We start from the raw sequence: 13,489 nt of genomic DNA, 5'->3' as shown, positions 1-13,489 counted from the left end.
ATAGTCTCAAAGAATCTCCCCACAGGATATATATTGGTTATATAGGAGAAAATTAAAACTTCACACTAGAGAAACCTAGAAGACACCACCTTAACCAGATGATCAAGATGAACATCACCACTAGTAAGACACATCAACGTCCTATGATGCACTGAGAAGTGTGCAATATTTTTTCTGAGATGTTCTTGCCAAAAGTGTACAACCTCAGCTGAATCATGAAACATTATCAGGCAAACCCAAACTGAGTCACATTCTGTAAAATAACTGGCCAGTCCTCTTCAGCAGTGTCAAGGTCATGATAAGGAACCACTGAGGAACTATGCAGATCAGAGGACATGACGGAGCCAGGGGAACTGTGAGTACATTTGACCCCAGATTAGATCATGGATGAAAAAAAGGATAGGAGAGGACAAGTGGGAAAATTTGACCAACATCTATAAATTAGGTAACGCTGTTATAAATGTTAATTTTCTAACATGTCTTCCCCTTTGTAGACAGTTCAGAGGAGCTTTCCATCAGTTCTTCAGAAGGTCTGGGCAGGAGAAAGCACCAGTTGTCCTTAGCAATTGTCAGCTCAGTTTCATATCCTTGTGTTGATTCTCCTTCCCTCCCTGTTCCCCTTCCCTGTCCTGCCCTATTGCTCCCCAAATCATATTCCTAAACAAGCAACTTACAAGTCCCAGGAAGGATGGTGGCTGCAAGACCTGAATGTTTGGATGTGTTACGGAAGTGAGGGAGAAGCTGATCTTGGGGCTTCTTTCATCTTACAACATTTCACCCTAATCACATATCCACACCAGTGCTTCTCTTGAAATTTCTCGAAAACGGGAGAATAATAAAATTGTGTATCCTTCACAACTACCTGGAGAACTTTCTCAGATACCAGCTGAAATCTACCATTGTTGAAGACAAAGTACAGCAAAGATGTGGTATTTGGCAAAATTGATATGAGGAACGTCCTTTGACCAGACTTTGGCTCAACTGGAATTCAGTGACCAAAAAACAGGGGCCCGAATAATGAAAGAGGTTCTCTTAAAAGCCCACGATATAGCAGTGGGAGATCACAATTCAGATCCAACTCGTATACGGCTGAGTCCACTTCAGGGCAAGGCCAGTACTTGATACACATTGACATCACCAGGGGGGTGGCTTTGGGATCATGGGATTATTTTGTGAAGCTGGTGGATGGCCCCTCACCTCCACATGAGGCACCAAAGACAGTGTAACCCACACCAAAGAAGATATTCAGGAGTTTCAAAACCCAGCCATCACATTCACACTGTATGATGGGGGAATTCAGAATCCACAGTATAAACTTTACTATTGGTTTTCTAAAAACAAACAAAAAATTAGTTTCTATGAAACAAAACGACTTACTAGTTGCAAAGTCTCCATTTTTCAGAGAACCAAGGCCAAGATACCTTCCAAGAAAACAATAAAAGGACACAACATTGAGACCATCATGGAAGCTCCAGGATGTCTGATAAGATTCTCCTCTGCTCTTTGTGCTCTCTGTCCCCCTTGCTCTTCTTTTTAATGGAAGGCTAAAATGGCCAGTCCTTTTTGAACAGTCTTCCCTAATTCTTCAACTTTCCTCTGCTCGCCCTCCTCTTCCCTGGCTCCATTTGTAGCTGGTAGCTCATCCTCACTAGGCTCTAGGCCAAAGCCAGCAGAAAACCGGCTGCTTAAACAGCCTTCCTGATCCGATTAAACAAACTCCCCCTGATTCGCTGCCGCCGTCACTGCCCTTGCCACTCTCCCCTCCTCTAACATCTGCATATCTGCGTTCACATGTAGCTCTGGCCACCCTTCCCTTCTGACCAGTAAAACTTCCACCGCAACCCCCTCATCTGTACCTTCAGGCCTTGCGGCTTTCCTCCAGAGCATCACCACTGACGTTTTATCAGCTTCTTTTCACACAACGCCACTCAGGCACTCATGCTCTTTGAACAAGGGTAGCGATGCTGTGGGGCAAATAGGGGAAATAATCAGTGAAGAAATCGTCCCTAAGGACTGTCTGTTTGACTTCTTCAAGACAACACTAATATATTGATTCACTTGGAAAATATTTTTTCAGCGCCTGATAGTGCTTCGGTGCTGGGAATACGGCAGTGAGTAAAACGGACAAAAGGCCCTGCCACATACAGCTTACATTTCAGTGAATGAGGGTAACCGAGTGACAGAGTGGGGCTGAAGTGCTACATCTCTCTTTCCCTCTCTTTTTTTAATACCTTTTTTCCTCAATGGCAGGCAAAGCACTCAGTCTACATCTTAAGAGCTAAACTTTATCAGTCTTACCACTCACTCAAGCTTAGAATTTGTGTTTGACCCACTACCCACAAGCCACCGGGGTTCTCCCCTGTTGCCAGAAATGTTGATACCTAAATGGTCTTCAGCTGTAAACTATTAAAGGCTGTTCGACCTGCCTTTCCCTACCTCAGCTGGGACTGCACAATAGAAAGGGCAGAGATTGTCTCTTGGAGCAGGAGGGAGGCTCAGTTCTCCAGTGTTTTCACTCTGAGCTGCAGCTCTCTTTCATTGATGCCTCTTCTGTTTGTGGTTGAAAATATTCTCAACTCTGTAACTTAATATTTATTATAACAACAGAAGAAAACTCCTTACATAACAGCCTGCTTTAAAGCCATTGCTATTCTTAGTGGAGAGACAGTTAGTTAATGAGACCATGAATACCTGTGATATCTGCATTGGAAGCAGTTCAGCTTCAAAGATGGGTAAGCTGGTTCAGAACGAGGCCAAGGGAGAGACAGTCTTTCTTATTTCCCCTCATTCCCTGCAAAGATAATGGAAAATAACTGGTTACTTTTTCAGTTTGAGGTGCTCTCTCTTTGGGAATTTATTGTTGTTGTTTTTGAAGATAAAGAAATTTGTACTGCAGGCTCCAGGTATAATGCTATCTAACTTTTCTGTTTCAAACATCATCTTGGGGAAGGGCATTTCCATTTCTCAATGGGATTTTAACAGTAGAGAACTCTCCAGCTGATTCGTCTTTACAAGATACATCTTTCCAGGGCTTGCATTCTAACTACCCAAGATGATTTGGAGGGGTGGAAGATCTCCATCAGGGAGGTTTGGTCCTTGGAAATTTACCTTTACAGATCACTTATGTTGGATTAACAATTACCTTTCTGTTATTAACAGCTTCTTAAATATAAATATTTTCTGGAAGGAGGTGCAGGAAAGGAAAAATTATTTTCTCTCTATTCTTCTGGTTTCTTGGCTGAGAACCCCTAGTAATGAAAGACATATTAACAAGAGAAAAATGAATGTAATTACATATGTACCAGGTACACCTGGCATCTTTCTGACCCAGGGATCGAAGTTGTGTCTCTTGCATTACAGGGGAATTCATTACCACCTGAGCCAAGATGGAAGCCCACAGAGTATCTTTTACATGGGAGATTTATCTCTCTTTCAGGAGGTCATATGTAGGTCAGACTGTTCTTGCACCAACTCTCAAGTACCTTAATTCAAAATAATCAGGATGCCAAAGTGGCATATTTGGAGGTGATGTATTCTGAATCCCCACAAAGGTAACAAATTGCTTTTTTTATGCATTAGTGAGTTCTGTCACATTAATTTCCTCAACTTGAAAGAACTGAGCAGAATGAGCCTTGAATATCTCTCTTTTGGGGAGGGAGGTATAAAGCCTTGAACTCTATGAGGGATAGGCATTGAGACAAGGTATGAGAGTCCCAAGGACGAAAAAGGGTCTGGGTGGCCTTGTGTGATTATCAAGGATGTCAATAGGGTGATGTTGAGAGGATAGGGGAGGCCCTGGAGATGTTGTCTTTTCTGTCCTAAGGATTTTTGTAAAAAAATTTAGTTCTTTATGTAATGTTCTAAGGATTTTTGGTTTTTCATTTTGTTTTCTTTTTAAAAAAATTTTATTGGAGTACATTTAGCTTACAGTATTACGTTCTGCATACAGCCAAGTGAATCAGTTATACATATACATATATCCACTTTTTTTAAGCTTCTTTTCCATATAGGTCATTAAAGAGTAGTGAATAGAGTTCCCTGTGCTATATAGTAGGTCCTTATTAGTTATCTTGTCCTAAGGATTTTGATGGCTCTCCTTCCTCTGTGGATATGTGTTGCTGCTTCTGGGAGTGAACCCCTCAGAACGCTACTCCCCAGGGTAAACTCTGTCTCTCAACCTTTTTACTCACTCTGAGTTAGTCCATACCGTAGAAGCTTATCTAGGTTTGAGAATAAGCAATACTGTAATGGCAATTTGGCTTATGTATGGCTAGTTTAACTTTGGTTTCCTCCAAAAGAAATGAAAAAGGCTAGCACAAAGGTTATAAACAAGGTAAGTTCACCAGAGTGTGAACGCGTTCTCCAATGTCTCCTTTATCTTCTAGATGCCTTTCCAGAGTTCAGGGGGCTTGACAGTCTGCAAAATGCCTTTTACTCCCCAAGTCAGAAAAAACTTACTCTTGCAAACAAGGCAATAATTTTACTACCCAGGAAGTTGTTTCTCTCAAACTGCTTATCTGGGTTTACAGCCTTGAAATTCTTATTACATCAACCCAGGGACAGAGCTCCCCTTATCTGTACTTATGCTTCTGGGCTGAATTTTCCATTTATGTCCTAGGGATGATGACCACCACACATTCCTGACCTTCGGGGGGTGGGATGCACTTCTGTGAATAAGAGCAACTCCTTCTAGAGGGGACTTAATTGGACAGAGAAGAAGGAAAGTGTATCTATTGCCCTTTCTGGAATGAGGGAGCTTCTAATGCACCCCACAAGAGAGGGAGAGTTCCTGGCAGTATTTCTTTTAAAATTCACACTTTTAGGGTTAATGGAACATGACAAAACAAACTTACATACAGGTTGCTTTATAAAGCTTAAATTAGTTTCCCATGTACTGATAGTAAGGATATTTATAATTAATTCTCTTTAATTTCATATATCTCAATTTCAAATTCTTGAATTTGTGATACTTTAGGAATACAGATTGCCTTTAAAATTGTGATTTTTAGAGCTGATTTGTTTTTCATATTGATAAACTTTTAAAAAATACCTTCAGCAGTCTAGGAAATAATCTTTTCTACTTAAAGGGTAAAGCCTTGATGACAGTTTGTCTTCTTTATAACTCCCCTATCTTTTTGGAGCAGGTTGTGATTGTGGGTGGATTATTCTGATACTATTGCTTTGTCTCTGGAATATTTTGCAGCTGATAAGTTTTTTCTGTTATCATTAAACATGTATCCTTGCTAAACATGTGGTGGTAGTTCTCTAGATATAAATGAGTTCTTTAGATTCTATTATTTCATGTCAATAGCTCTTAGCTATTGCATTTTAGCATGCATTAACATCACCTGGGCGGATTTCTAAAATGTACATATCTGAGTGTTACTCACAGGGGCTAAGACTGAGTAGCCTGGTTGGGAACCCAAGGAGCTGCATTTTAAGCTTTGCCCGAGAGCGTCACTCTAGGTGTAAATCAGTGCCTTAGAGCTGATTTCTCAACCTCAGCACTATTGTCATTTTGATTGGATGAATATTTGCTGTGGGAACTGTTCTCTGCATTGTAGGACTCCACCTGCAATGTGGGAGACCTGGGTTTGATCCCTTGGTTGGGAAGATCCCCTAGAGAAGGGAACGGTTACCCACTCCAGTATTCTGGCCTGGAGAATTCCATGGACTCCATGGGTTCACAAAGAGTTGAACATGACTGAGCAACTTTCACTTTCAACTAGCCTCTGCCCACTAGATAAATGCCAGTAGCATTCCCACCCATCGTGGCAAACAAAAATGTCTCCAGACATTTTGTTCTTCCTCATTCAAACATCCTAGCCCCTTAAGTATTCTCAAGAGTGTGGATTCTTATGGGACTCTGGTCCAAACTTAGTTTTCTCAGAACTCTGTAGGATAAAATCAATCTTTTGTCATGGAGGGCTCAAGCTAAGGGCTCTCAAACCATTTCCAGCCCTCAGACAGTTCTTATTTGGCCGTATTTTTCTTGTAATTATTAAAATTAGTTGCTAATGTTTACAATTTGGGGTAAATCTATTTCCAGGTTTGCTTGAAAATTCAGAATTTCTGACCACACCAGTTCTCATTGGTGTGACGTAAGAACCAGCTGGACCAAGGGAACAGCTGCAGTAGAGACCCAGAAGTGCTCTCCAGTTTCCTGAATCCTCAGCTGGCTGACCTCACTTATCCATGTCTGGCTCCTAGAGGTACTGGATTTGCAATTCCTGGTTTAGAAACTCGATAACTACTGACTGAGAATGGGGCACTCCATATAGAATAATTTTGCTAGGGTTGGCAGCATTAAAAAATTTTTTTTTTAAATTTCTGTATTTATGGCTGCTCTGGGTCTTCACTGCTGTCCTTGGGCTTTCTCTGGTTGCAGTGAGTGGGGGCTGCTCTTCACTGTGGTGCACAGCCTCCTCATTGCAGTGGCTTCTCTTGTTGCAGAGCATGGTCTCTAGGGCTCAGGGCTGCAGTAGTTGCAGCCCTCAGGCTCAGTAGCTGTGGTTCAAGAGCCCAGAGCACTGGGCTCAGCAGCTGTGGTGCACAGGCCTAGTTACTCCTTGTCATGTAGGATCCTTCCCAGACCAGGGATAGAACCCATGTTCCCTGAATTGGCAGGAGGATTCTTAACCACTGGACCACCAAGAAGTCCATTGTTCATTTTTCTAAAGAAGAATAGTTGATTTATAATATGTTTCAGCTGTACAACATAATGATTAATATTTTCTATAGATTGTACTCCATATAAAGTTATTGTAAAATATTGGCTATATTTCTTATGCTGTATATTACATCCTTGTATCTTATTTATGTGTTATTTTTATTGAGGTATAGGTTACTTACTATATTAGTTTCAGGTGTACAATATAGTGAATCAAATTTTTATAGATTATACTTCATTTATAGTTATTATAAAATATTGACTATTTTTCACGTGCTGTACAATATAAACTTTTAGCTTATTTATTTTGTACATAGTAGTTTGTACCTGTTAATCCCCTACCCCTATCTTGCCCTCCCACCCTTTTCCCCACTGATAATCACTAGTTTGTGTCTATGAGTTTGTTTCTGTTTTATTATATTTGTTTTATTTTTAAAGTTCTACATGTAAGTGAAAACATATAATATTTCTCTTTCTCTGTTTGACTTATTTTACCCTCCATAATACCCTCCAGGTCCATCTGTGTTGTTGCAAATAGCAAAATTTTCTTCTTTTTATGGCTGAATAATTTTCCATTTTGTATGTATATATATGTGTGCGTGTGTGTGTATACATGTTTAAAATGTTATTGAATCAGTTATGTCTGACTCCTTGCGACCCCATGGACTATAGCCTGCCAGGCTCCTCTGTCCATGGAATTCTCCAGGCAAGAATACTGGAGTGGATAGCCATTCCTTTCTCCAGGAGAGCTTTCTAACCCAGGGATTGAACCAGAGTCTCCTGCATTGTACAGACCCACTTCTCCTTTGGTTGTCTAGTCCCTGAAAGTGGTTCATTTGTCTATCAAGAACCAGCACTTGACAGTGATTCAAAAAATATATGCACCCCAATATTCATAGCATTATTTACAATAGCCAAGATATGGAAGCAATCTAAATATCCATCAAACAGATGAAATGGATAAAGATAACCACTTTCCATAAAGAAAGAAGTAGGTGTGTGATGCACAATTACCCTTACTCTACCTGAACCTCTGCTCTTGTGTGACTAACAGTTTCGTATGTGATGATGAGAAACTTGGACTTATGATTGATTTCAAAAGAAAGGTAGCTGAAAATACTGCAGGTAGGGGCTTGGCTGGCTTCATGGACATGTGACTATACATTTACACAAGGGCCTGCGTGTAGAAGGGCCCTGCACTTCACTTAATGCCCTGCTGTTGCCATCTTGAATTCTTTTTTTCCTTAATTTACTGTAACTCTATTGTAATAGCAGAGGACTAGAAACAGGGAAAAAGTCTATCAGCATGGAGTGGGTGAATAAGCCACACAGTGGAGGACTCTGAGGCTGAAAAAGGAACGAGGAAGATCTCAACATATTGCTGCAGAGAGATTGATGGAGTGGGTTGTTCTCTGAATAATGCAAAGTGGGTGTCCAAAGTGGGAAATATTTACTGATTTATCATAAAAGGATTTAGCTGAGGAATGGCCAGCTGGAAGAGAAGCATAGGGCAAGGTATGTAGGAAGGAGCATGGAGCTTCCATGATGCACCATTCTCCCCAAATCTCCATGTATTCACCATCCTGGGAGCTCTTGAAATTCTTAATTTTTGAATAAGAGGCCCTGCAAATTCTTTTTGCACTGAGCTCTCTAAGTTATATAGATGGATCTGTCTGGAGGACAGGCTTTTACATTTTATTTCATTTTATTATCATGGGAGGTAGAAGGGTTCAAAAATACTAAGTTCAGGAATATATCATTGTAAAGAGAAACAGGTCCTTTTCCCTTGACGAGATTGGAATACATTTATCCAAGACATTGACTGGCGACTCCTCAAAATCAGCTTCATATAGGGAATTTCTAGGAGGCAAGGAAACAGAAGACAAAGAAGGCAGCACGAGAGTGTGGAGAATCTGAGTATAAATAGATTCTAATGAATTTAGACAAACCACATAATTTCTTCAAGGCTTAGTTTCTTTATTTGTAAAATGAGGGTAATAGTTCTGATGTTATAAAGTTGTGAGGTTTAAATGAGATAGTGTGTGATTATCTTGTACAGTGATTGGCACATAGTAAGTCCTCAAGACATGACAGCTATGTTAATTTGGGACTTTGCTCTCAGGAGTCTACAATCCAGAAGAAGAGACAGATGTATCAAGTCATGACGGTGAAATCTGGTATATTAGCTTAGGCTGTCATAGCAAATATCATAGACTGGGTGGCTTAAACAATAGGAAATTGCTTTTCTCACAGTTCTGGAGGCTAGGAATTAAGATCAGGGTACCTGCCTGGTCAAATGGTCAAGGCCTGGTAAGAACTCTTACCTTGCTTTCGAACAGCTGTCACTGTGCTGTGTCCTCACTTGGTGGAAACCTCTAGTGTCTTCCTTTTCTTGTAAGGACACCAGTTTTACTGTATTAGGGCTCTACCCTTAAGACTTCATGTAATCTTTTTTTAAAAATTTATTTTATTGAGGTATAGTTGATTTACTATGTTGTATCGATTTCTTCTGTACAGAAAAGTGATTAGTTATAAATACACGTATATATTCTTAATATTCTTTTCCATTATGGTTTATTATAGGATATTGAATATAGTTCCCTGTGCTATACAGTAGGACTGTGTTGTTTTCATTTAATCTTCATCCTTAAAAGCTCTAGTTCCAAAATATAGTCACATGGGGGGTTAGAGTCCCCCATATACATTTTTTTTGGGGGGTACAATTTAGGCCATAACATCTGGTATAACTACAACCAGGGCATAGATGAATGACCAGCTCTGCTAGTAGAGGGAGGTCAGAGGATGCATCACAGAGGAGATGATTCCTGAAATGTATGTAAAATGTTTTAATCAAAGAAGTATATGCTCAAAATAAGTCAAGGAGCAGAGAGGAGTATATAATAAAAAACACTTATCTCCCCACCTCTCTCCAGCCTCAGTTTTACTTTCCATAGTTGATGTTAGGGAGTGAATGTTTGTGTCCCCTAAAAATTAAAATATTGTAACCCTAATCCTCAATGTGGTGGTATTTGAAAGTGGAGTACTTGGGGGTTAATTAGGTCATGAGGGTGGAGCTGTTAAGATGGGCTTCAGTTCAGTTCAGTTCAGTCGCTCAGTTGTGTCTGACTCTTTGCAACCCCATGAATCACAGCATGCCAGGCCTCCCTTGTCCATCACCAACTCCTGGAGTTCACTCAAACTCATGTCCATCGAGTCAGTGATGCCATGCAGCCATCTCATCCTGTCGTCCCCTTCTCCTCCTGCCCCCAATCCCTCCCAGCATCAGAGTCTTTTCCAATGAGTCAACTCTTCACACGAGGTGGCCAAAGTACTGGAGTTTCAGCTTTAGCATCATTCCCCAAAGAACACCTAGGGCTGATCTCCTTTATAATGGATATCCTTGCAGTCCAAGGGACTCTCAAGAGTCTTCTCCAACACCACAGTTCAAAAGCATCAATTCTTCGGCGCTCAGCTTTCTTCACAGTCCAACTTTCACATCCATACATGACCACTGGAAAAACCATAGCCTTGACTAGACGAACCTTAGTCAGCAAAGTAATGTCTCTGCTTTTGAATAGGGTATCTAGGTTGGTCATAAATTTCCTTCTAAGGAGTAAGCATCTTTTAATCTCATGGCTGCAGTTACCATCTGCAGTGATTTTGGAGCCCCGAAAAATAAAGTCTGACACTGTTTCCACTGTTTCCCCATCTATTTCCCATGAAGTGATGGGACCAGATGCCATGATCTTCGTTTTCTGAATGTTGAGCTTTAAGCCAACTTTTTCACTCTCCTCTTTCACTTGCATCAAGAGGCTTTTCAGCTCCTCTTCACTTTCTGCCATAAGGGTGGTGTCCTCTGCATATCTGAGGTTATTGATATGTCTCCCGGCAATCTTGATTCCAGCTTGTGTTTCTTCCAGACCAGCGTTTCTCATGATGTCCTCTGCATATAAGTTAAATAAGCAGGGTGACAATATACAGCCTTGACGGACTCCTTTTCCTATTTGGAACCAGTCTGTTGTTCCCATGTCCAGTTCTAACTGTTACTTCCTGACCTGCATACAGGTTTCTCAAGAGGCAGGTCAGGTGGTCTGGTATTCCCATGTCTTTCAGGATTTTCCACAGTTTATTGTGATCCACACAAAGGCTTTGGCATGGTCAATAAAGCAGAAATAGATGTGCTTAGTGCCCTTATAAGAAGAGTAAAAAAAGGAGAGAACTTTCTCTCCCCCTCCCCCTTCTTCCCTCTCCTTCTGCTGTCCGTCCCTTCCCCTCCCCCTTGCCCATGAGGACACAGCCCTCAGCAAACCAGGAAGAATACTCTCACCAGACACTGGATCTGCTGGTACCTTGATCTTGGATTTCCCAACTTTCAGAAATGTGAAAAATAATTTCTTTTGTTTAAACCTACCAGTGCCAATGTGTAATATTCTGTCATAACAGCCTGAACTAAAGACAATGTTTTAAAATGTTTCTGTTTTAGTTCTCGTTTTTGACATTCTTCTCTACTTCTTCCAATGCTAGGTGTCTCTCTTGTTGTTTTCCCCCTAGTTCTTCTATTGGTTATCTTTTGACTGTACATGATTTACCTGCACCTGTTTGTTTTGTCATCACTTTTATGTGTTATCTATCAACTCCCAGCTTTATTAAAAGAGAGTCATGTTCCATTCTTTTCTCTAGCTTTCCTCCTGCCATGGCCCACCTTCTTTTATTTTAACCTTTTACATTATCAAGATTACCAATTTATTTTCTGTTCTGCTACTACAGTCTAGTTTTCCTTACAAATCAAAAAAAAGCAGCTTTTGTGTTATTAGGGCTGTGCAAATGCTGGTCTAAGTTACATGCTTGAAATACTTTCACTTCTTTACTGAGCCAAATGATATAAACTCAGCACCAGTAGGAGGATATCTTTTCCTCAAAGTCAAATGGAGTTCTCTTTTCTTACAATTTAGAAAATTTTAAAAACCATTATATACTTGAGTTTGCTACATATTTAGATATATTTTTCTTGTGGAGTTTTATTTTTAAGTTTCTAAATGTCTCTCTCTTTTCTCTGTTTTTTCTTAAAGTATTGGCTTGGAGAAATTCTATTCCATCTTACCATCTGTCTTAGGCCAGGCTGTTATATCAGCATATCGTAGACTGGGTGGCTTAAACAACAAAAACTTATTTCTCACAGTGCTGGAGTTTAGACGTCCAAAATCAGAGTGCCAGTACCACTGAGTTCTGATGAGGGCCCTCTTCTGGGTTGCAGAGTACAACTTCTTGTTGTGTCCTTACATGGTAGAGAGCAGAGAGAGGAAGCAAGGTGTCTTGACTCTTATAAGAACACTGATCCCATTCATGAAGCCTCTACCTACATGATCTTATCTAATCCTAATTACTTCCCAAAGATTCCAACTCTGAATACCATCATATTAAGGGATGGGATTTCAACATGTGAATTTTGGAGGCACAAACATTCTGTCCATACACCATCTTTTCCATCAGGATCACCCTCCTAAAGACCTTTCTTCCTTCCAAAGAACTCCATCCTTCTGCTTCTACAGGAACTGCTTATTTTCTAGGCCTGCAGTACAGCTATCATTCTGGGAATACTTGAACTTCTTTCCTTTACTGCTCCTTTGTGGTGCATCTACTGTTTCCTAAATTCCATATTTTCTTTCTTGATTCTATTCCTCATTTTGATAAAATAGATCAAGAAACATCTTAAGAATGGCATAAAACTAAGATATAAGTGTCTCAAATTATGTTTCATTAATGCATTTGATAGTTTGATTGGGTATAGTATTCAAGCATAACCAAAACACTGAAATTATCAGTTGGTTTTGTCCAGCCCTGTTTTTATATATTCATGTTACCAGCATCCCACAAAATGTCTTAAGTGTATACCGTCAGAGTGTGGGTGAGCCATTCATACTAATGAGTATCCCACCACATTAGACATTCAATAGATGATGACCAGCCATCATATCACAAGGGTAGAGTTTCTCACTGGAGACTGCAACGAGTGTGCACAACTCAGCAACAAATCAGTTTCCAGGCAACCAAACTTACTCCAACCCCATTCCTCTGAGCCTTTGTGATTCCTTTCTGAAGTGGTCCCTTTCCTCTTTTTTCCCCTTTCCTGGATCCATCTTTTATCTAGGCTTTCGAGTGGAAAAACTAGCTCTGCAAACATGAAGATATATCCTTCCATCTGATTGTCTAAAGGCTTTTTATTTTTAAGTTTATAGTCTTTGTTGCTGCTTACAAAGTGGGTGACTCATGCTTACCTGAATAGAAATATGGGGAAAAATATAGACCCTTGGGGTTCACATTAAGTAAAGAGGTTAAAGAAATGCATAGGAAATATCCAGATTAATACTTCAAGATATAATCTTACCACAACAGACTGGAAATTATTTGCCCTTAAACTTTTGAAAGCATAACTCTATTGCTTTTCAGCAGCCACTGTACTAATGAGAAATTAGATGCGTGTTCTTTTTTGGCTGACTTGTTTTGGAAGATTTGAAGATGTTCTTCTTATAATAAGTGAAAGTGAAGTCGCTCAGTCGTGTCCAACTCTTTGTGACCCCGTGGACTGTAGTCTACCAGGCTCCTCTGTCCATGAGATTCTCCAGGCAAGAATACTGGAGTGGGTTGCCATTTCCTTCTCCAGGGGATCTTCCCGACCCAGGGATCGAACCCGGGTCTCCTGCATTGGAGTCAGATGCTTTAACCTCTGAGCCACCAGGTGCTTGATGTTAAATTTCAGAGTAACATGTTTAGGAATAAGTATTTTTAAATTCTTGAATTAGGTATTTAGTAGATCCTCTC

At 40.3% G+C, this 13,489-nt stretch overlaps 1 pseudogene; it reads left to right on the top strand.

The window, feature by feature from the left end:
* The first annotated feature begins 924 nt into the window (after positions 1-924).
* On the top strand, positions 925-1,537 carry LOC138079692 (large ribosomal subunit protein uL22m pseudogene; annotated as a pseudogene).
* The last annotated feature ends 11,952 nt before the right edge of the window (positions 1,538-13,489 follow it).

The sequence above is a fragment of the Capricornis sumatraensis genome, chromosome 5 (genome assembly GCF_032405125.1).
Source record: "Capricornis sumatraensis isolate serow.1 chromosome 5, serow.2, whole genome shotgun sequence".
Lineage (NCBI taxonomy): Eukaryota > Metazoa > Chordata > Mammalia > Artiodactyla > Bovidae > Capricornis > Capricornis sumatraensis.
This window is presented reverse-complemented; position numbering and strand designations above follow the sequence as displayed.